Below are 24,525 nucleotides of genomic sequence, written 5' to 3'. Positions count from 1 at the left end.
CTTATAGAAAGCTTAAACTGACTGTGTGGCAAATCAAACACAATAAGATATAAACTCAATGGAATGTGAAAGAAATTCATACCTTAGTGAACCATCAACAAACAACAAAGATTAAAAATCTAATCAACACTTAGCTATGCCTTTGGGATTCAGATCCAGTATCTTTTGATGATTAGTGGGACAGTCAAATCTAGAGACTTTGCTGAATACCATCATGTTGTAATGCTGCGCTCTACAAAACATAATGCCAAAAATAATTTAGCACCTGCACATAATTACAAAATGATTTATCTTTTGAGAATTGTTTTTATCTTAATCTTTTTATTTTGTTCCATATAAAATTAGAATGTAAAACCAAAAGATGACACTAGGGGAAAAAGGAAGGGCAAGAGCACTAGGAAGGATAAACTCAACTAAAAGTCTGTGTTATTTCTTTAATTTTTAAATCAACATGAAACTTTGGTCAATCATTGTAAAATAGCATAGATTTCTGTGTATATGCATATACCCACTAATTTAACTTTTAGCAACTATAACCTTGAAACTACATACTCTGGATACTTTAACATGAAACAGAGGGAACGCTAAGAGGCACAAAACCTTATGAGCCTGTTGATCCTCCCTTTCCTAAAGCAAAAGAGCCATTTCATTTAGGGACTTATAAAATTACCAGTCAAAAGTTACAAAATCAATTCTCTGATCAGTGAACAGGAGAGAGACAAACTTCACTTCCATTAACATTAATAGGAGGTAGGTGTATAAATCCCCTATGCATCAAGAGGAGACTAACCCCTGGGGTAAACTTTCAAAGCCCTGCACAATGATTTAGCTGAGTGAGTCATTGATGTTAATGGGAATTTTGTGGCTAATTCCCCCACACATTGCTTTGAAAGCTTACCACTGTGTTTTTGAGGCATCTGATGATGGACTGCATTTGGCTAAAATACATAGTAGGGAAAAATATATCAAATAAGCTTAATTTTTTCATACTTGATTTCCACTGTTTAGAAATCTGAAAACCATGTAATAAACTGTTAATCCTCTGCTATGTATATTCCTCCAGTAGTGTCTTCAAACCCCTGTAGTTAAATCTAAGGGCCTGTAAAAGTAGCATTAAAGAAAAGAAAGCCAACACTAAATGAAGCAGTATATTAGTATTATCTATTATTGCTATTACCAGAGAATCTAGGCAGCCTAGTCATAAAGCAGGATTGCACTGTGTTAGGCACTGTACAAACACATACTAGACCAGAAGGAATTGAAAAATTCCTCATTTTGAGAGGGGTGTCAGGAGCCTACATACCTCTACTAACTTCCATTGAAATCAATGGAAGTTTGGAGCCTAAATACCTTTGTGGATCTGGGCCCTTGTGCCCTCCCCACTATGTGAAGACCAAGCAGAATTCGGGCCTCGGGATTATCATCCCCATATTACAGTTCAACTATTAATTAGGATAACACCTATGCCAGAGGGTCATTGTAATGCTCTTGAGTTCCTTGAATGGAAGGTACTATATAAATGCAAAGTATTATAGGTAGACCTGCTAGTGCTGCCTGTTGTTAAGGCTGCCCAACACTTCCCATTCAGTTGTTTATAAAACTTTTCCAGGGTGAAATTTCTTTTGCTGAGTACCTGTTTTAGACTGAATTTTTCTGGAAAGATTCAGCAAAAGTGGGTCTGCCTATTCTGAAAAAGAGATTAGGTAGGGGGAAAATGGTTTTCTTGCCTGTGTTTTGTTTTGGGATTCTCTTTTTTATTTTTTAAACAAAAACCCAACCACTTCATTTTGAAGTTTTAGTGCTCCCATACTTCGGTGCAGAGATTTGAAATTTGCTGGTGGTGGCATAGAAGGGAGTCATCCTGGTGTCAAGGATTTGCCTTTTACTATTCCTGTGAAAACCAGCCACATTTGGTCACCTGAAGTCTTTGAGGGAAAAATCAGTTTGCACATGTTCAGTAAGGCTCTTGTTAGAGGTCAGCTGCTAAATTCTCTGAAGATTCCATCTGCACTGAGCATGCTTTAGCTGAATAGACTGTCTTTTTTAGCACAGGCCCCTCTGACTCAGTCACTGCACAGGATGGACCATTCTCTGGGATGAATCAGAGCTGTATAGAAAATAAGTCTATCTGTAAGAACCCTCCTCACTTGGTGCAAAAGTTGGAAGGTGTATGATGAATAAGGGAAGGAACTGCATGAAGAGATGATGATTTTAAGGGTAAGGTAGTTGAATGCCACCCCAGATAACTTGATTCAATCCTTGCCTCTCCCACACTGTTCTTGTGTGATGGCAGGCAAGTCACTTAAACTAAACTTTTCACAGGTGGTCACTAAATCCTATGTTCCTCGTTTTATGGGTGCCTGACTTGAGAGCCTGAGATCTGATTTGCAGATGTGCTGAGCACTTACAGCTGCACTTGAAGTCAATTAGAGCTGTGCTTTGAACATACTAAGTGCTTTGGAAAGATTGGATTTTTATTGGTAAATGTCGATTTCACAATACGCACTTGTGATGGGGTTTGACTGCTAGCTGTCCTGGGAATTAGCTTAGTTCCCCAGTGCGCCCTAGTCTGGTGACATCTCGCCACCATCATGTCTGCTCCAGGAAGTGTGTTGTCCCAAAGAACACAGTGTCCTCTTCAGGACACAGCCCTCCAGCTGTTTCACAGTCTGTTCTCCCCATTCTGGGGGAACCTGCAGTCTTTTGTCTGGCCACTTCCTTCAGTGGCAAACTGCAGTCCACAGTCTAGCCACTTCCTTCAGTGACTCCAGCACCCTCCTTGCCCTTGTGTCAGGTCCTCAGTCTGCAGATCCCTGCAGCCTGCCAGGAGCTGCCTTTAGCTCCCTGGGTCTCTGCCTGCAGCACTGCTCTGCCCAGGGTGCTTGCTGCCCTCCGCCTGCAAGGCAGCCAGTCCTCCTCCCTTCTCAAGCTCCAGGGAGTGACTGACTGCTTTGTTCTACAGCCCTTCTTACTTGGGCCAGCCCAACCCAGATTGGCTGCTCCTACAAGCCCTTCTGTGCTTGGCTATGGCTGCTTTTAACCCCTTTTCTACCAGTGTGGGACAGACGCTACATCACAGCACCCAAAATGACAAAAAATATTTCTGGTGATGATTGAAATGTAAAGAAAGGGAAAGTAAGATGATGATTGAGAACTTATTAGTCTGACTTAAAACATACAAACTAAATATCCTTGACATGTGATGTTGACAACTTGTGTTTTAAGGACTATAAGCTTTAACTTCTTGAATCTCACCATCTACCACCATTAAATGATTGTCTCTGACCCCCCTGCCCCAATTCCTGCAATTGTGAAAATTTAAATGGATAAAAACTGGGGGGGGAGAGAGGATAAAAATCAAATTCTTCCAAACCTATATATAATTCTAAGTGCTCTGAAAACCCAGGCCCTACACCTCTCAAATTGGGCACTGAGAATCAGTGGATGCTTTAGACTTAATCTTTTTATGTCTCAGTTCCCCAGCTGTAACATGGGATAATACTGCCCCTTCACCTCCAAGGGATGTTGTCAAGATAAATTAATACTTCTGAAGCACTCAAAACTAAGATGATGAGAAAAGCCCATGAGGAAATTAATAATTCTGTCTTCAGAGCAGTGTTTGAATAGTGTGTAGTAAATAAGGCCTAGCGCCCTATTTAAATAAGGCTCGTATCATAATACAGACATACAAGGGGGCAGACTTGGGGTATGTCTACACTCCGGGATTATTCTGATTTTACAGAATTCGATTTTTGGCAACAGATTGTATAAAGTCGAGTGCATGTGGCCACACTAAGCACATTAATTCGGCAGTGTGCGTCCATAGTACCGAGGCTAGTGTAGACTTCCAGAGTGTTGCACTATGGGTAGCTATCCCATAGCTATCCCATAGTTCCCGCAGTCTCCACCACCCATTGGAATTCTGGGTTGAGATCCCAATGAGTGATGGGGCAAAAAACATTGTCGGGGGTGTTTCTGGGTACATGTCGTCAGGCCCCCCTCTCCCTCCCTCCCTCCCTCCATGAAAGCAACGGCAGACAACCGTTTTGCGCCTTTTTTCCTGGGTTACCTGTGCAGACGCCATACCATGGCAAGCATGGAGCCCGCACAGCTAACTGTCACCGTAAGTCTCCTGGGTGCTGGCAGACGTGGGACTGCATTGCTACACAGCAGCAGCTCATTGCCTTTTGGCAGCAGATGGTACATTAGGACTGAAAGCCATCGTCATCATACAGAGATGGGAGTGACTCAGCCAGGTCATTTCCCATTTTCTGCCAAGTGCCCAAGTGATGTTGAGGGCTAGCAGTCATAATGCAGCATCTTCTGGTGAGTAGCCAGGAGATGACAATGGCTTGCAGTCTTAATGCAGCATCTTCTGCTAAGCGCCCTGGAGATGACGATGGCTAGCCTAAGATGTAAAAGATAGATGGAGTGGCTCAAAACAAGAAATAGACCAGATTTGTTTTGTATTCATTTGCTTCCCCCTCCCTCCATGAAATCAATGGCCTGCTAAACCCAGGCTTTTGAGTTCAATCCTTGAGGGGGCCATTCTGTGTGACAGTTGTTTGTGTTTCTCCTTGATGCAAAGCCTCCGCATTTGTGGAATTTAATTCCCTGTAAGCCATGTCATCAGTTGCCCCTCCCTCCATCAGAGCAATGGCAGACAATCGTTTCGCGCCTTTTTTCAGTGCAGACGCCATACCACAGCAAGCATGGAGCCTGCTCAGCTCAACGCAGCAGTCAAGAACATTGTAAACACCTCGCACATTATCGTGCAGTTTATGCTGAACCAGAACCTGCAAAACCAGGCGAGGAGGAGGCAACGGCGGCATGGTGATGAGAGTGATGAGGACATGAACACAAAATTCTCTCAAACCATGGGTCCCGGTGCTTTGGAGATCATGGTGTTAATGGGGCAGGTTCATGCCACGGAACACTGATTCTGGGCCCAGGAAACAAGCACAAACTGGTGGGACTGCATAGTGTTGCAGGTATGGGACAATTCCCAGTGGCTGCAAAACTTTCGTATGCATAAGGGCACTTTCATGGAACTTTGTGACTTGCTTTCCCCTGCCCTGAAGCGTCAGAATACCAAGATGAGAGCAGCCCTCACAGTTCACAAGTGAGTGGCGATAGCCCTGTGGACGCTTGCAACATCAGACAGCTACTGGTCAGTCGGGAATCAATTTGGAATGGGCAAATCTACTGTGGGACTGGGGTGATGCAAGTAGCCAAAGCAATCACTGAGCTGCTGTTACCAAAGGTAGTGACTCTGGGAAATGTGCAGGTCATAGTAGATGGCTTTGCTACAATGAGATTCCCTAACTGTGGTGGGGCGATAGATGGAACCCATATCCCTATCTTGGCACTGGACCACCAGGGCAGCCAGTACATAAACCTCAAGGGTTACTTTTCCATAGTGCTGCAAGCACTGGTGGATCACAAGGGACGTTTCACCAACATCAACGTGGGATGGCTGGGAAGGGTTCATGACGCTCGCGTCTTCAGAAACACTAGTCTGTTTAAACAGCTGCAGCAAGGGATTTACTTCCCAGACCAGAAAATAACTGTTGGGGATGTTGACATGCCTATATTTATCCATTTGGACCCAGCCTACCCCTTAATGCCATGGCTCATGAAGCCATCCACAGGCAGGCTGTACAGTAGTCAGGAGCTGTTCAACCATAGGCTGAGCAAGTGCAGAATGGTGGTAGAATGTGCATTTGGACATTTAAAGGGTCGCTGGAGCACTTTACTGTCTCGCTCAGACCGCAGCCAAACCAATATTCCCATTGTTATTGCTGCTTGCTGTGTGCTCCACAATCTCTGTGAGAGTAAGGGGGAGACATTTATGGCGGGGTGGGAGGTTGAGGCAAATCGCCTGGCTGGTGATTACGCACAGCCAGACACCAGGGTGATTAGAAGAGCACACCAGGAAGTGCTGCACATGAGAGAAGCTTTGAAAACCAGTTTCATCACTGGCCAGGCTACGGTGTGAGAGTTCTGTTTGTTTCTCCTTGATGAAAACCTGCCCCCTTGATTGACTCATTCCCTGTAAGCCACCCACCCTCCCCACTTCGATCACAGCTTGCTTGCAAAGGAAATAAAGTCACTATTGTTTAAAAAAAATGTATTCTTTATTAATTGATTATAAAAATAGGGAGAGAACTGACAAGGTAGCCCGGGTGGGATGTGGGAGGAGGGATGAAGGGAAGGAAAAGGCCACTTCAAAACTTGTTGAATGACAGCCTTCTGTTGCTTGGGCTGTCCACTGGGGTGGAGTGGCAGGGTGCACGGAGCCTCCCTCCCGCGTTCTTGGGCATCTGGGTGAGGAGGCTATGGAACTTGGGAAGGGTGGTTAAACAGGGGATGCAGTGGCACTCTGTGATCCTGCTGCCATTCCTGAAGCTCCACCAGACACCGGAGCATGTCCGTTTGATCCCGCAGTAGCCCCAGCGTTGCATCCTGCCTCCTCTGATCTTCCTGCTGCCACCTCTCATCTCAAGCGTCCCTCCTGTCCTCACATTCATCCCTCCTGTCCTCACGTTCATTGGCCGCTTTCCTGTACTGTGATACTGTATCCTTCCACTCATTCAGATGAGCGCTTTCATTGCGGGTCGACTGCATGATCTCACAGAACATTTAATCTCACGTGCATTTTTTTCACCGCCTTATCTGAGATAACCTTTGGGACGGAGGAGGGAGGCTTGAAAAATTTGAAGCTGCAGGAGAGAAAAAAGGGAGAGAAGTATTTAAAAAGATACATTTTACAGAACAATGGGTATACTCTTTCACGGTGAACAACACTATTCACATTACATAGCACGTGTGATTTCGGTACAAGGTCCCATTTTGCATCTTAATATTGAGTGCCTATGGCTTTGGTGTTAAAGATCACAGACGCAGGTCCGGGCAAGGCTTGCATGCAGCCATGGTAAGCCATTGTCTTTTGGCTTCTGCAACCTTCATAAAAGCAGCGCCCTCCTTTCCCATACCAAGCAAAGCCCGTTGAGTGCTGCGGTTTTCGTGTTAACATGCAGCAGTAGAAACCAAACTACCCCACCATCCAATTCTCTGGGATGATCACTTTACCCCTCCCTCCCCTCCCCCCGCATGGCTGGTATCAGGGAACAGCTCAACGCCAATGCCCCCACTATCCCTCCAACTGCTTGGCTAACTGTGGGGAGGATTTCTTTTCAGCCACGGGCAAACAGCTCAGTAGGAACAGCCACCTTTGAATGTCCCCTTAATTAAATTCCCGTATTTCAACCAGGTTACCATGAACGATATCACTCTCCTGAGGATAACACAGTGAGATAAAGAACGGATGTTGCTTGAATGCCAGCAAACACCAGGACCATATGTTGCCAGGCTTTGTCATGCAATGATACCAGATTACTTGCTACTAGCATGGCGTGGTAAAGTGTCCTGCCATGGAGGACAGAATAAGGCTGCCCTCCCCAGAAACCTTCCGCAAAGGAGAGCTTCATGGAGATGTCCCTGGAGGATTTCCACTCCATCCCCAGACACGTTAACAGACTTTTCCAGTAGCTGTACTGGCTATGAATGCATCCCAAGTCATCAGGGCAAATTAATCATTAAAAAACGGTTGCTTTTAAACTATGTTTTATATTTACAAAGGTACACTCACCAGAGGTCCCTTCTCCGGCTTCATGGTCCAGGATACCACCTTGGGAGGGTTGGGAGGCTATTTCAATCAGGCTGAAGAAAAGATCCTGGCTGTTGGGGAGAGTGGTGTGCTGTGTTCTCTCCACAAGCTCGTCCTCCTCTTCATCTTCCCCGTCTGCAAAATCCTCAGGCATGGCTGAGAGTACCCCCTCCTCGGAATCCATGGTCGGGGTGGGGTAGTGGTGGCGGACCCCCCTAGAATTGCATGCAGCTCAACATAGAAGCAGCATGTCTGTGGCCCTGCCCCGGAGCATCTGTTTGCTTCTTTGGCTTTCCGGTACGCTTGTCTGAGCTCCTTAACTTTCACGTGGCACTGTAGTAAGTCCATATTGTGGCCTCTCCCCATCATGCCCTTGAAGATTTTTCAAATGTTTTGGCATTTCGTCTTTTGGAATGTAGTTCTGCTAGCATGGAATCATCCCCCCATACAGCGATCAGATCCAGTACCTCCCGTATGATCCATGCTAGAGCTCTTTTTTGATTCTTGGACTGCATGGTTACCTGTGCTGATCAGCTCTCCACGCTGGGCAAACAGGAAATGAAATTCAAAAGTTCGTGGGGCTTTTCCTGTGTACCTGGCAAGTGCATCTGAGTTCAGATTTCTGTCCAGAGTGGTCACAATGGTGCACTGTGGGATAGCTCCCGGAGGCCAATACTGTCAAATAGCATCCACACTGACCCTAATTCGAACCGTCAATGTCGATTTCAGCACTACTCACCTCGTCGGGGAGTACAGAAACCGATTTTAAGAGCCCTTTATGTCGAAGTAAATGGCTTCGTTGTGTGGACGGGTGCAGGGTTAACTCGATTTAATGCTGCTAAATTCGACCTAAACTCGTAGTGTAGACCAGGCCTTAAGGTTGCAAAGATATTAATTCTGTCATTTAACTTTAGAGTGCTTGACTTTAAAACTTTAACAACATTCATTTAATGTAGCTTTGTAAGTGCAATAATATAACATAGCATTTCTGTATATGCTTGGTAGTCTGAACAAATATTTCAAGCCTTCTGTTTGCTAGAGGAAATTCTTGTGGATAATTAGTACGTTAGGACACTACAAAATATGTAATTTCTATCTGTGGGACCTTCTGGTGTCCTTGTGTCAGACTTCTGCTGAAGAGTCAGAACATCTCTTCTCATCAGACCTAATCAAGACCAGCAACATGTCAAAAAATGAAATGAGAACTAGAAAAACCAGACCCACGAAAAAAATCTGTATATTTACAGTCTTTATAGAAAGGTCCAATCAAATTTTTAATTTATATTTTGATTAAGTGACATACAGTAAGAACATGGGAATTACCAGATAGATCAGAGCTATTACAGTATTCCGTCTCTGCCAGTGGCCAGCACCAGATGATTCAGAGGAAGGGGCAATAAATCCTGTAATGGACAATCACTGATGAATCTGTCCTTGGAAATTTTCTTCCCAAACCCAGTTGATTAGCGTTTGGGTTATATCGTAAAAGGGAAACCCTATAAGCTATGAGGGTTATCTATTAAGCTTATGATATCAACATTTAGAAAAAGTTAGCCTTTATTGAAGCTTAAGGGTGTCATATTGACCATCTTAAACAGCTTTGAGAAGAAAATTAGAGGTAGGCTGTAGCGGGGTGATGAGTCACCAGCATGGTGCCTCCTGCTGGTCGTCCAGGGAATTAGCTTTTCCAGCTCCAGAGTGCCTTCTGCTGGCTGATGTCCTGCTTGCCACTCGCCTCTGTGTCCCTTCCAGACACGGTGCCCCTTTACATTGGGTGCTGCCCCCTGACAGTACCCCCACAGATCTGGGTCTTCCCTCCCCAGGGAACCCCCAACCCCCTATCCCCACCTCGCCTCAGTGGCTACTGCCAGTCACCATCTAGCCCCCGCTCCCTGGGGTGGACTACAATCTATAAACCACTCATCGGCAAGGGGGCGTTGGACCTACTGCCTTTGCCTGCCCTGGGCTGCACCTCTGCAACCCCTGTACCCTTCCTGGCCTTTAGCAAGGCCTGCAGCCTGGCGGGGGTCTCCGGGCTCCCCAGCTCCTCTGGCCTTCTCACAGCCCTGCTCCAGTCTAGGTACCCTGCTCAGCTCCCAGGCAGCCAGGTCCGTCTCTCTCCACAGCTAGAGAGAGACTCTGTGTGCTCCTGGCTCACTACCCTCTTATAAGGGCCAGCTGGGCCCTGATTGGGGTGCGGCCTCATCTGTGGCTGGTTCCCCAATCAGCCGAGGCTTTCTTCACAGCTGCAGCCATCTCCAGGGCTGCTTTTAACCCCTGTTCTTCCAGAGTGGGGCAGCTGCCCCACTACACAGGCTTGTCTATTGGGTTGAGAATGGGGCTAGAACTTCCGCGTTCCAATCCATGCTATGCTATTACGTTGAGTTAGTCATTTTGACCTTAAACTTTAAAAGTGGACTTTAATTGTGCACTTTAATTGAGAGACTTTTGGGGCCAACTTTTCAGAGTTACCAAGCACTTACAGGCCTCCAGCAACTTCAACTAGAATTCTGGGTGCTCAGAATGTCTGAAAATATGAACTCCCTAGGGGTGTCAAATTGGGTGTCCAAAATTTGAAGCCACTTTTTTGAAAATGTTGACGTTGACCTCTATTTCCCCATCTATAAAATGGATCTAATACTTAACTGCTTCACAGGTTACCTCATGGTTAATTTCAAGCTTTGAAAATCTGCCAATTATTATATTTTGTTGTTAATGATAGAACTAGATGAATAATGCAAAACAAAAACAAACATTATAAACTTGTGGATACCCTGCTTTTAGATTAATGCTATTTTTTTACAGCTCTTGAAGAAAGTTCTAATCAAACATAACTAAAGCTAATGCCTAATATTCTAGCTGAATACAAACTAACTTCCTCTTTTTTGGACTCATATATCTTTTTATTTTTTGCCAGTCAAATAAGGAAGTAAATTCATGATATAGTAATACAAAATCCAGGCAGAAATTGAGTTGGTAAAATAAAACAATACTGTGATTTTTAACCAGTATGATATGTCAGCTGAAATTAATAAGGGATATATTTTAAAGGAAATATTTGGTTCAGAGTAGCAGTTGATGGCAAATTGTGTTCATTTCTGAAAATACAGTTTGTTTCTATGCCACTGTTTGTCATTTCGTTGAACTGGTGAGTTATGTATCAATGTTTCAAAACCTTTCCGTATGGAGATCTTCAAGGCAGCATGGATCAGTAATTCAATGATCTGCAACGTCTTGAGTGCTTTTTTGTTTTAAGTTAAGACAGAGTTTCAAGCTATCATTTGTGTAAACCCCTCTCAACTCTCAAAGTTGGATATATTAGTATAATAATACTTAACTTCAAAAGCATTTTTAATTAATAAATATTAAAGGCCCTGATTTAGGAAATGTGCTCAAATACTGGCTTCGCTTTCCTGAATAGGGAAGCATTCTTGAATCAAGACAAATTTGTAAATTAAGACACATAGTCTCATTAGAAGTCTATGAGACATAGCTTTGAGTACCTATGTCACTTTTGAAAACTTCTTTCTAGTTTAACAAAAAATACAACATCTGTGAAGAATGTTAGCCTGCAGTGATTCAAATAATCATTATAACTATATGTGTGTGTGTATATATACACACATGCATGACACTTCATTCAGTCAGTTCTATAATCTAGTTTATATGTTTTAACCTATCAGTTAGTTCTTGCTCCATCTTCTGTGCTGTGATAGAAGGCACAGGGCTGGCGCAACCCATTAGGTGACCCAGGCAGTTGCCTAGGGTGCTAACATTTGGGGGATGGCGACCGCGGCGGCCGGATCTTTGGCCGCCCCGGTTGGCGGTGGCATTTCGGGGGCAGGACCTTCCGCCGCCTCTGTCGGGGGTGGCATTTCGGGGGTGGGACCTTCCACCGCTTAGGGCGGCAAAAAAGCTGGCAGCACTCCTGAGAAGGCAGCAGATCTCCTCTTGAGATACCAGCACTTCAAAAGTGGTGTACTTGGGCAGTATTGGACTGTGTTTATATTGATTTAGCAGGTATGTACGGCAGCAGCATAGCAGTGAAGAGCTCTACAGAGATTAAGTGTTACTGGAAGGGATATAAAGAACTTCATTTCGCAGTTCTCCACCCATTTAACATGTTGAATGGACAGTTGTCTTTGCAAACTTGCAGCATTTTACAAAGTCAGCATGATGCCTGCATGTATCATTGCTAGTGATCTGCTTCCTGATATGGAAGAAAAGGATATCAAAAAGGTCACTTTTCCTACTTATTTTGTAATATGTGATGTGTATTAAAATGTGAAATAGTGCTGGCTACCAGCTCAGTTATTCACTAAAATATTTTTCATAGTTTAGAGACATTAGATGTAATCCTGGTTCCACTGAAATCAATGGAAAAACTCCAATTGACTTCAATGTTTACAGGATTTTACCCTTAGTCCTCTGGTATGGGGTCGTAAATTTAGATTTTTTTGTGAAAAAGAGCTGCATGAATTGAAAGTATAACATTTTTAAGATGCACATAAAAACATAAGCATTCCCTTGCAGTATTTGCAAGCCAAACAACAATATTGTGCCAGTACACATGAAAACCAGGAAGTGATCTGAAGAGAAATTGCAGTAAAACTGGGTCTTTTTATTGGTTGTGCTAAGAATTGCAAGAAGTTAAACACCAGAAATAATAAATTGTGCACTGGATTTTAAAAATGCTTTCAGTTTTAATAATGTCATGTAGTAATCTACAAGGTAAGGAAAAGTTTAGATCAGTTTTATGTGAAATGTCCCATAGTTTGGTAATAGTGTTGCCCCACTTCACTTCTGTGTAAAAATGCACTCCTTGAAACAGAAAGCTGAGTTGAACTGGCTCCATTTCTCAAGTTTGTGTAAACATGTTGCATGTATTTTTGCTGAGGAAAAAATTATAGAAAATCCTGACCGCAAGCCCAATACTATTCACACCGTAACTTATTGTACTGATTTGACTCTTTAGTGCAGGGATCAGCAACTTTTGGCACACGGCCCCTCAGGGAAATCCGCTGGCAGGCTGGGATGGTTTGTTTACCTGCAGCATCCACAGGTTCAGTCAATTGCAGCTTTCAGGGGCCAAGGGATGTGCTGACCACCGCTTCCCGCAGCCCCCATTGGCCTGGAACGGTGAACCGCGGCCAATGGAAGCTGCAATCGGCCGAACCAGTGGACGGTGCAGGTAAACAAACCATCCCGGCCCACCAGCGGATTTCCCTGACAGGCCGCATGCCAAAGGTTGCCGATCCCTGCTTTCATGCATTCATTTTGAACCCAGCCTGCAGGTTAGACCTTCATTGCATTGCAATGAGTTATCTATGGTGATGAAGAAGGAAGGCATTTCCCTTCAGGTTGGAAAAACTGGAGTCATCTCAGCATGATTAGAGCTCATATGTACTTCTGACCTCAGGGCATGCATCAACAGGCAAGAGTCAAAGACAATTTATTCATTCTTTTTCTCCAGAGTATGTGGTTTATAACAAGGTAAAAATCCCTGAAGTGGGGATACAGATATACATAATGAAGGACATAATCAATTAGCAAAACCAGAGGAAAGAAAAATATTTTGGGTGTCACTGCAATACTTAATACATGTGCAATCTCACTATACACAGAAAAACATCAATAGACTATTCTAGCAGCCTGTTCCTGCTCCAGGTGACTTAAATGACACAACTCCCATTGAGTTGGTTTGCAGAATTGTGATGCTAATTAGGCAAAATAGGTCCCATTGTTGTCTGTGGGACTACTTTTGTGTGGGCACAGAATCTAGCTCTTAATCTGTACACTCTACATCGTCCTACATGTCTTTAAAGCACCATGAATGCCAATTGCCTGTATAAATAACAGCTTAATTGATTTGTTTGTAAGCTCTCTGGACAAGGCAGAGATGCTTAGGCAGATTAGGGGTTTGTGGGGCCCTGAGCCACATCAAATGGGGGCCCCTCCCCACTCCTTCCACCTACAGTCCTCCCCCTCCCCCCTGGCGCTCCTAATGGGGATAATAGGGTCAGGACGTGGGGGCTCCCCACACTCTGCCCGCCCGGCGCTCCTGCCAGGGAACAGGGTCAGAGTGCGGTTAGGGGGAGCGGAGCAAGCCCCCGTGCCCCAATCCCGCTCCCTGGAAGGAGTGCCAGGTGGAGCATGTCAGGGCACGAGGGTGTCCATTTTTCCAGGGGCCCACAATTGGCCAGGGCCCCTGGGCACAGGCCCCATTGGCCCAGTGGCTACTCCACCACTGGACAAGGACTGTTTTTCTTTTTGTGCTGTTCACAGCACCTAGCATAATGGGGACCTGCTCCATGACTAGGGCTCCTAGGTGCTACCATAGTACAGATAATAAAGGTATAATAATAGGATCAGGACTGGAGACAATAAATGTTGGAAACACACTTATCCACAACTTCTTAGATATTTTTTCTAAATTTTTCAGAAAAGATGTTGATTTAAGCTGAAGATGAAAATAGATGTTTTCTATTAAGGAAACATTTTTATCTCACTGACATTAAATGTCCATTTCACAGAGATACATAGACATAGACTAGTGGGGTCAGTGCTGCACTTTCAGAAATGTTGCTCTATGCTAAACTGTTGTCCCATTTTCTATGTATGTGGAGGTGGAATTTAAACATCCCATCACAGTTTTCAGAAAGACCAGTGTCATAGGAAGCCAATATTCCCTTTCTCAGTAAACACAGGTTATATCCAAAATGGTGGGTTAACTGTTTTGAGTGGGTAACAATTGCCCTGTTTGCATATACAGGCCTGCAATATTTCCTTTGCATGTGCCTGTGCACAGGGCACTCGATGTGCAGATCTCCTTTATACACTTTGCAGTGAAACTTATCATAGAAATGTAGGGATGGAAGGAACCTCAATTGCTCACCTAGCTCACAGGACCAAGTATACCTAGACTGTTCCTGATAAGTGTTTGTCTAACTTAGTCTTTAAAACCTTCAGTGATGGAGATTTCACAACCTCCCTTGGAAGTCTATTTCAGCACATAACTATCCATATGGTTATAAAGATTTTCCTAATATCTAACCTCTAAATTTCCCTTGATGCAGATTAAGCCCATTACTTCCTGTCCTATCTTCCGTGGACATGGTGAACAATTATTCACCATCCTCTTTATAACAGTCCTTAACATATCTGAAGACTTCCCTCCTCAGTCATCTTTTCTCAAGACTAAACATGCCCAATTTTTTTAACCTTTCCACGTAGGTAAGGTTTTCTAAAACTTCTGTCATTTTTGTTGCTCGCCTCTGGACTCTGTCCAAATTGTCCACGTCTTTCTGAAAGTGTGGCACCCAGAACTGGACACTCATCACTGCCTAGTCGAGTGGGACAATAACATGCCATGTCTTACATATGACAGTCCTGTTAATACAGCTTTCACATGTAGGCTGAGCCTGACCACCCTCAGTGGCCAGCTACTGTCACAACACCCCAGAATATTAGCCTTTTCCACCACTGCACCACATTGTGGACTCATATTTAATTTATGATCAACTACAACCCTCAGATACTTTTCAGCAGTACTACTGCCTTCCCAGTTATTTGTAGTTGTGAATTTGATTTTTTTCTTTCTAAGTGTAGTATTTTGCACTTGTTTTTTGTTTTTTGTTTTGTTTTTTTCATTTCATCTTGTTTATTTCAGATGAATTCTCCAATTTGTCAAGGTCATTTTGAATTCTAATCATGTTCTCAAAAAAGCTAGCAACCTCTCCAATTTTAGTATCATCTGCAATTTTCATAAGCTTATTCTCCATTCCCTTATCCAAGTCATTAGTGACAATATTGAATAATATCAGACACCTAGGAGAGACTCCTGCGGGACACCACTAGATACATCCCCCATCCGCAGTTTGACAGAGAACCATTGACAACTACTCTTTGAATATAGTCTTTCAACTAGTTTTGCACATACCTTATAGTAATTTAATCTAGACCACATTTCCCTAGTTTATGAAAATGTCATATGGGATTGTGTGAAAATCCTTACTAAAATAAATATAGATCACATCTACAGCTTTCCCCTATCTACCGTAACCCTATCAGAGAAGGAAATTAGGTTGGTTGTCATTATATGTTCTTGATCAAACCATGCTGGCAATTGCTTATCACCCTAATGTCCTCCAGATGCATACTAATTGATTGTTTAATAATTTGTTCCAGTATCTTGAACGGGGGAGGGATAGCTCAGTGGTTTGAGCATTGGCCTGCTAAACCCAGGGTTGTGAGTTCAATCCTTGAGGAGGCCACTTAGGGATCTGGGGCAAAAATTGGTCCTGCTAGTGAAGGCAGGGGGCTGGACTCGATGACCTTTCAAGGTCCCTTCCAGTTCTAGGAGATTGGTATATCTCCAATTATTTATTTTTTTTCCCAGGTATTGAAATTAGGATGACTGATATATATTTCCACGTGTCCTCTTTGTTCCCCTTTTTATCTGTAAATACTATGTTTGCTCTTCTCTAGTCCTCTGGGACCTCACCCATCCTTCATGAGCTGTCAGAAAATGCTAATGGATCTGAGATTGCTTCAGCTAGTGCCTTAAGTACCATAAGGTGAATTTCATTGGTCCCTGCCAACCTGAATATATCTAACTTGTCTAAATATTTTTTAATTTGTCCTTCCCCTATTTTGGCTTATGTTCCTTCCCCCTTATTAATATTAATTGTATTATATATCTGGTCACAATTTACCATTTTAGTGACGACTGAAGCCGCCTTCTTGATCTCATCTGTTATTAGCTCTCCATCTTCGCTAAGTAGAGGACATACAATTTCCTTTGTCTTTCTTTCTCCTAATATATTTATGGAACCTCTTCTTATTTCCCCTTATATCCCATGCTAGGTGTAACTCATTCTGTGCCTTAGCCTTTCTGATCTTGTCCCTACATGCTTGTGGCATTCTTTTGTATTCATCCTTAGCAGTTTGTCCAAGTTTCCATATTTTGTAGGATTCCTTTTTGATTTTCAGGTCATTAAAGATTTCCTTATGGAGCCATATTGACCTCTTACTATTCTTCTAATCTTTCTTTTGCTTCGGGATAGTTTGCAGTTGTGCCCTTTAATATTGTCTCTCTAGTAAACTGCCACCTCTCCTGAACTACTTTTTCACTTTAGAGTTGTTCCCCAAGGGACCTTACCTGCCAGTTCTGAGTTTTAGTCTGCTTTTCCTGAAGTCCACTACAGAGTTCATACAGTTCAAAACAGCACTTAACTCCCTGCAAGTCCCTTTGGCAGCTACTGAACAAGTAGAAAGGGACCCACCCAATGGCACCCTGGGTCTCAATAAAGCCGTGGAAGAAGAGAGGAACCAGTGAAGCAAGGACCTTCTATACCAGGGATCGGCAACCTTTGGCATGCAGCCCATCAGGGAAATCTGCTGGCGGGCTGGGATGGTTTGTTTACCTGCAACGTCTGCAAGTTTGGCCAATCGCAGCTCCCCCTGGCTGCAGTTTGCTGTTCCAAGCCAATGGGGGCTGCGGGAAGCTGCGTGGGCGGAGGGATGTGCTGCCTGCCACTTCCCGCAGCCCCCATTGGCCTGGAACGGCGAACCATGGCCAGTGGGAGCTGCAATCAGCTGAACCTGCGGACGCTGCAGGTAAGCAAACTGTCCCGGCCAACCAACGGATTTTCCTGATGGGCTGCGTGCCACAGGTTGCCGATCCCTGATTTAAACTATGAAGCCTAAGGGCTAATATCACTTGCAAAACTTCAGAGTCATTATAACAAGTATAAAAATTATAATGTTCTTATTATCCATGTGAAGTGCCCAATCACTCTTTGACTCATATTAAGTGATTGGACTCAATAACATCATGTGACAATACGTTCCACAGTCTAATTATATGTTGTGTGAAAGTTTTTTGGTTTTTGTTTTCTTTTATTATTGGTTTTGAATCTTCCACCTTTCAGTTTCTTGGTTGTCATCCTCTTGGTTTTGCATTATAAGACTGGGAATTTCTATCATGTCTGTGCTATTTGTTATTTTATATGCTTTTATCATATCTCCTTTTATATGTCCCCTGTAAAGTAAATTACAATCTTTTCAATCTCCTCTGCATGAGAGTTGTTCCCTGCCCCTAATCATTCTCATTGTCCTTTTCTGAATTCTGTCCAATTTGTGGAGCTATATTCCTGCTAGACAGAATCTGAGAGCATCTGCCAAGATTCTCTGTACGGAGAACTACTCAGATGTGTGCTGGCTTCTGATCTGATTAGACCTTGTAAAACTTTGGGACTTGTATTCAGTGTGTAATAAAAGTGCAGCATTTTATGTAAGAAATCCAATTTTGGATCTTCTGATTCTTCAATGCATAAGAGGTTCTACCACAAAACATTCCTGGAATTCCTGGTCTCATTCCAGAAATACCACACCCCAAACAGACCTAGCTTTTTATAGGCCATTTTGGGACCCTGTATGAGATAAACATGGGGTTTAGGTCTCCTGTACATCTTACTAAGAGACACTGCTATCATGAAACCATGCACAAACATAATGGATGCCAAGTGGATGCTCTACTCAGTGTATTAAAAGCCCTAAACTTGTTGTCATTGCAAGTGCTTGACTCCTTAACAGCACAAAAACTGATCCATAACTCTGTGTACATGCAGTAGAAAAAGTCTAAATTCTTATTAAACTTCCATCATTGTGCACTATAGAATGGTGTTCAACCTTAACTTTCTTAATCTAGGGGGAAAAAATAGCGCTATGGACATTTGAAATAAAAATAATTAATCCCATTAAATACTGTGCAGCCTTGGTAACACCATATAAATGTCCTGTTAAAAATCTCAAAACCTTACACAACTAAGAGGTCATCAAATTCATAAAGTAATTTGGATAAGTGGCATCAGCATGTGGAAAGGGCTTTGGAGTACACATTTACCAGATGTAAATAAATACCATGTGGAACTTTTGGCACATGATTTCAGCTAGTGATACTATACAACAATTTATGGAAATTATAACTTGGCTCCATTTCTGACAATCAGTTTTCTGCTACTGCAACTCCTTTACTGGAATGTTACTACAACTAAATCTTTTTTGCAAAAAAGATAAAACACAGGTAATTTTTACCTTGATGTAGCTAATTGAAGTAAACCCCAGGGTGGGTAAGGTTGGGGGCGGACCTTGACTAGCTAAATTGAGGTAAAGCTGCCTGTGCTTTATCTCCACTAGGATTTTACATCGAGTGACCTATCTATCTCCATGTAAAACCACACCTTTTCTGAAGTGGAGACATAGCTTTCAACACCTTTACTGAAGTGTCATGTCCAGGTGGGTTAGAAGGTATACCTGCTTTGCAGGGGGATGAACCTTATATTGCACTTACACTCTTAAATGAAGTTGTATTAAAATTTTGGAACTTCCTTGACAATAATTTTGAATGCCCTCCTGCTGTTCTCCATTCAGATGCTCCACTGAATTTTCCAATCCAAAATCTATCCTTAGATCCATGTAAGTTCAGTGGCACCCAGGCTGTGTTATCAGATTGGACTGCCTGCTGAGAAGTGTTGGTAAAATGGAAGCTCCCACTGAGGGCAGGTCTACACTAAGGGCGGGGGTCGAATTAGGGTACGCAAATTCAGCTACGTGAATAGCGTAGCTGAATTCGAAGTACCCTAATTCGAACAACTCACCCGTCCACACGCGGCGGGGTCGAACTCCGCGGCTCCCCCGTCGACTCCGCCAACTCCTTTTGCCGAGGTGGAGTACCGGAGTCGACCGCGGCGCTTCCGGAGTTCGAACTATCGCGTCTAGATCAGACGCGATAGTTCGAACTCCGAAAAGTCGAACTCTCCGCATCGAACCGGCAGGTAAGTGTAGACATACCCTGAGAGTGTTACCAGCACAGCACAGGGCACTCTATTGAAACAGTGACACTTATCTTTAAAATCTATATTGAGTTATTGTTGTATTATCATGTCACTGGGTGATGCTCCCCTTTAGGATGGAGCAGGGTCCAGTGCACATAGACTGCCTGCTGCCAAAGTAGTCTTAAGGGAAGGCAGCTAGGCCTTAAAAAAGGGGAGACAGCTGCATGTGGTTATTAGCAGACTCCTGCAGGACCCTGAGTCAGCAGGGAAGGCCAGTGGACAAGGCCAAACTCCAGGCCAAACTCCTGGAAGAGCAGCAGACAGATTCTCAGCAGAGAGAGGCCATGCCTATGTTTTGAATTCTGCAGGGATTCAAACCCTTAGGAGGAGGGGCTGTACCCAGCTTGGGACTCAGGTAAAACAAAGAAACTTTAAAGAGAGAACAGACCCTTAGGAAGGAGGGCTGAACCAACCAAAACTGGGGTGAAGACTTTGTCGGTTTGGGTTCTATTTTTAAAAACGGTATGGGACTTAATTAAGTTGGACTCCAGAATGGAAATGTTTTGAATATCTGGACTGTGTGGATTTTTTAAGGGACTCCCAGTAGAAGGGAAAACTGAGGCTGAGTTTTGCAGGGGCAGCTCTGCAACACCTGACCAGTTGGTGGCACTACAGAGCAGGCACGCCCTTTTGATAAACAGCTACTCAGTAAGTGTGCAGATAGCTAAAAAATAGACTGAATCTATCTCAGGTAGTATAGATAGATGCTTCAGGCTTCTTCTTTTTTTTAAAGGCTGATACAAAATAGGGCTAATAGGACTAGACATGGAAATTCCTTCTGATAATATGGTAGCATCTCTTATTCTCTGCATATTTTCAAAGTCTACATTTGAGCCTTTGAAAGAATAATGGAGCACCTTTCATATCGTCGTCTCTGTGATGATTAGAGATCTTAAGTGAACTAATTAAAGTCAGTGCATGGCAATAGCTTCTTATGATGCTTTTCCTAGTTCTGCTTCAGTAGCTGAATGCTCCAGGACAACAGAATCTGTTCTGACTTTTGACATAGTAAAGATGTCTCACCAGAGAAAGATAACTCTACACTGCCCTCTTCTTAGCCATATACAAAAAATTGCCAGCAGGTGGCATGCAGAGGGTGCAATTTTTTTTCTTTTTTGAGTGAGATAGAAATCTGAGATCAAAAGACTCTGAAGGGGAAATGCCTCTTTTGCTGACAGACTGATTATCAATAATTCATCGTGAATAAGTAGAATGCTGCTTTCTTACTACTTTCCAACAAAGGTTTACATAACATTTTATATTTCAGGAACTCATCACAAAATTCTGGAGAGGCTGTAACTGAAACATACTTGGCCTTGGCCTTTTGGGTGCTTTGCAAATTGTCAGCAGTGTTGATTTCTGTATGATGGCCAGCAAGAATGACAAAAAGTAAAAGGCACTTTGTTTTGCTGTGCCATTCCAAATTTTTCTATGACAACAGGTCAACAAGTGGGCCTACTGCCATTGGGAATTATTCTTGACTGAAAAAGAAATAGTTTTTTTTTTGTTTGTAGCCTTATTACAAATGTCTGGGTTTAAGAAACCTTTGCTTCTCCCACATTAGCACTCTAGACAAATCTTGAACTACCTTTGTGGCAAGCCCTAACAAACTCTGTCACTTTGACCTAATCCAGTTTTCTGCACAGCTGTGCTAAAGTCACCTTTAGTTTTATCACATTTTAATGCAAACAAGGCCGGAAGGGTGCTTGTTTGGATTGAAGAAGCTGTGACAATTCATCTGAATGGGAGCTTCAGTAACTGGGAAGAAAAATGTGACAGGGAGCTTTATCACTGCATTGTACACAACAATCTGAAAATTATTGCTTCTTTAGGGGCCTATTCTCTTATTGAGGCCTAGCTCAGTCTATGCTAAGCAGCTAGACAGAACTTTGAATGGTTTGCCAGTCCTAAAGAGAGATTTTTAATTCTATTGTTTGTGGGTATTCCTGACTTTCCTAAGAGGATTCAAAGACAGACTGCAGAACAAGGCAGCTAACACAGGACTTCACTAGGTCTGGAATGTATACGTTAAAATTCAAATGGCAAAGTACATGTCCCTCAATACTTTGAAATGATCAGACACTTATCATGTTTGCTTTCAAAATTTGTAGAATTTATTGAGCATAAAATGAACTTTCAAAACATGTTTTTGAGCTGTTTTGAGTGTTCTCACGTCACTAACTTCCTGCAAAATTGTATATAAAGCAGATCAGAAAAAAATTACAGCATTGAAATGACTGTATAAAAGTAGCTCTGTAGAAATAATATATATAGTAAAATGTAAATTGTATATGTACACAATGTACTTGTCCTAATTCTGTATATATTGAACTGTAATTTCCAAATGAAACCCAATAAGTATTTTAAATGTTGAAACTTGACATCATCGCAAAATTGGATGAAGCCATTGGAAACTGATTTTAATATTCAAACTACCGGTATTTGCAGTGCACTGTTGAATTGATCCCCCTTCCTGAGGCTGTGCTATAAAATCCAGGTACTGGGAGAATAAGGAATTGAATCTCCTAGGAGACAGCAGTTTAGTGGGATCATGGCATCTCAGCACTGTTTGAATGGCTGACTTTGCTGTCTCATAGCTGTGAGCTGAATCCGCAAAGCAGCACATAATGTGAAGAGTTCACTGTCTAATACACAAGTATAAAGTGCTGTGTAGGCACTAAAATACCTGCTTTGACCTAGAAGGACTTTAAATGACCTTTGGTGTTGAACAGCTCCACCTATCAAATGCATGCAAAAGTTGGGGGCAATGGATAGTAACATTTTTAATATGTATATCAGAACCCTGCTTTTCTGAACTGATTAGGAAGAGCAGCAGTAGGATTACATAAAGGAGTAGCTACCCCTCCTCCCCTCCACCCACACATGAGGTATTGTACAATAGAGTATAAACAAATGTAGTATAATAGAGACATAGTAAAATATCTCCCTCTTAAAATGCAAACACACATCAACAAATGAGGGCTTCTAAGTGAAAAGGAAAGTGTCATAGAATCACGTGGTGGTTCTACCACCACCTTTAAGTGTATTGGAAGGGGCCCCTCACGGTAGTTTTAGGAGAGAGGAGGGACAAAAATGACTGATATGTAGGAGGGAGCAAATTCTGCAGCACAGGTCTCACTGGATGTGATCAGAGTTCTAGTGGGGAGCCAGCTGAAGTCACTCAATTAGGGTGAACTGCAAAGAATGGGGCAGAGAAACCCCAAAACTGGTGGATAATTTAATACTTAGATTTACCAAGCCATCACTAAACAGTTTCTGTTATACCTTACTGGTTACTTAAAAGTTCAAACAACACAGTTCCCTTGAAGTAACCCAGCTTCTGGTCTTCATCCAGGTACGCAAGTCAAATATGATGGAGATTTCTGTAAATCTTGTTTCATCACATAAAAGAAAAAGTTCTACCAATCCCAAAGGATTGGGCACATTACCTTCCAGGTTAATGAATATTTCAGATCAGGGATTGACAACTTTGGTACGTGGCCCATCAGGGAAATCTGCTGGCAGGCTGGGACGGTTTGTTTACCTGCAGCGTCTGCAGGTTTGGCTGATCGCAGCTCCCACTGGCTGCGGTTCACCGTTCCAGGCCAATGGGGGCTGCGGGAAGTGGCACAGGCTGACAGATGTGCTGGCCACCGCTTCCCGCAGCCCCCATTGGCCTGGAATGGTGAACCACGGCCAGTGGGAGCTGCGATTGGCTGAACCTGCGGACACTGCAGGTAAACAAACTGTCCCGGCCCACCAGCAGATTTCCCTGACGGGCTGCGTGCCAATGGTTGCCAATCCCTGTTCCAGATCTTACCCAAATAGATGCATACAGCCAATTTTTATTAATTAAACTAAAATTTATTTAAAAAGAAAAGAGAGAGAGTATGGTGTGACGTTCCCCGCTGTTGTTGTCTAGACCGGTGATCTGCTAGGTCACTCCAATCCTTGACTCTGGAAGCCAGCCTCATCCTGCTCTGTTGTGAGAACCCCCACTCCTGGGCTGTTCACGCACAGCCTCTGGCATGTAAACTGCTCCTTAGATTGTGCAACCGAATGACACTAGCCAATATCTCCAATCCCAGACACAACCCTAGGAATCTCCGTCTTGCAGTATCCAGTTATGCCCACTGGATGCTGCAAACTTATGAGTTCATCAATTTAACAAAGCAATTGATATGTACCAGGCTTGTTATCCCAAGGAGAGTCTCTGACATGCTTCAAACCAAACGCACTGCTTCAGGTAGAATAAACAAACAAATGTATTAACTATAAAGATAGATTTTAAGTGATTAAAAGTCAAAGCAGAAGAAATCAGATTTGGTCAAATGAAATAAAAGCAAAACACATTCTAAGCTGATCTTAACATTTTCAACGTCCTTACAAACTTAGATGCTTCTCACTGCAGGCTGGCTGGTTGCTCTTCAGCCAGGCTCTCCCATTTGATCAGTGTTTCATTCACTTGGTGTGGTGTCTGTAGATGAAGAGAGAGAGAGAGAGAGAGCATGGCTAATGTCTCTCCCTTTTATCATGTCCTTTCTTTCCTCTTGGCTTTGCCCTTCCCCTTCAGAGTCAGGTGAGCATTACCTCATCGCAGTTCCAAACTGACCAAAGGAAGGGGTGTGACGCCCTCTAGAGTTTAACAGATTCTTTTGTTGCTGCCTAGGCCACTGTCCTTTGTTCCTGTGATGCTGGACTGGGTTTGTCCCATACCTGCCCTCGTGAGGTGTGAACTGCCTCTCTGTTCTTGGAGAATTTTTGCATGGGCTTGCTTTAAGCCATGAGGGTACCTTTTCAGCCTCATAACTATATACATGAAATTATAACCTATAATATTACTGTAACAATTACTATAACAACACTATAACTACCATGCTCAATGTACCATGAGCCTTCCGAAGACACCTAACATGACAAACTTTGCATTGGATACCATAAAATCATTTTATAAAGATG

General features: G+C 43.1%; 1 long non-coding RNA gene across 5 annotated transcripts in view; it reads left to right on the top strand.

Moving 5' to 3' along the window:
- The window catches only part of LOC123374781, a 279,950-nt gene that overhangs the window by 134,244 nt on the left and 121,181 nt on the right, over nt 1-24,525 (top strand). The window lies entirely within an intron of this gene.

The sequence above is a fragment of the Mauremys mutica genome, chromosome 7, assembly GCF_020497125.1.
Source record: "Mauremys mutica isolate MM-2020 ecotype Southern chromosome 7, ASM2049712v1, whole genome shotgun sequence".
NCBI classification, from domain to species: Eukaryota; Metazoa; Chordata; order Testudines; family Geoemydidae; genus Mauremys; species Mauremys mutica.
This window is presented reverse-complemented; position numbering and strand designations above follow the sequence as displayed.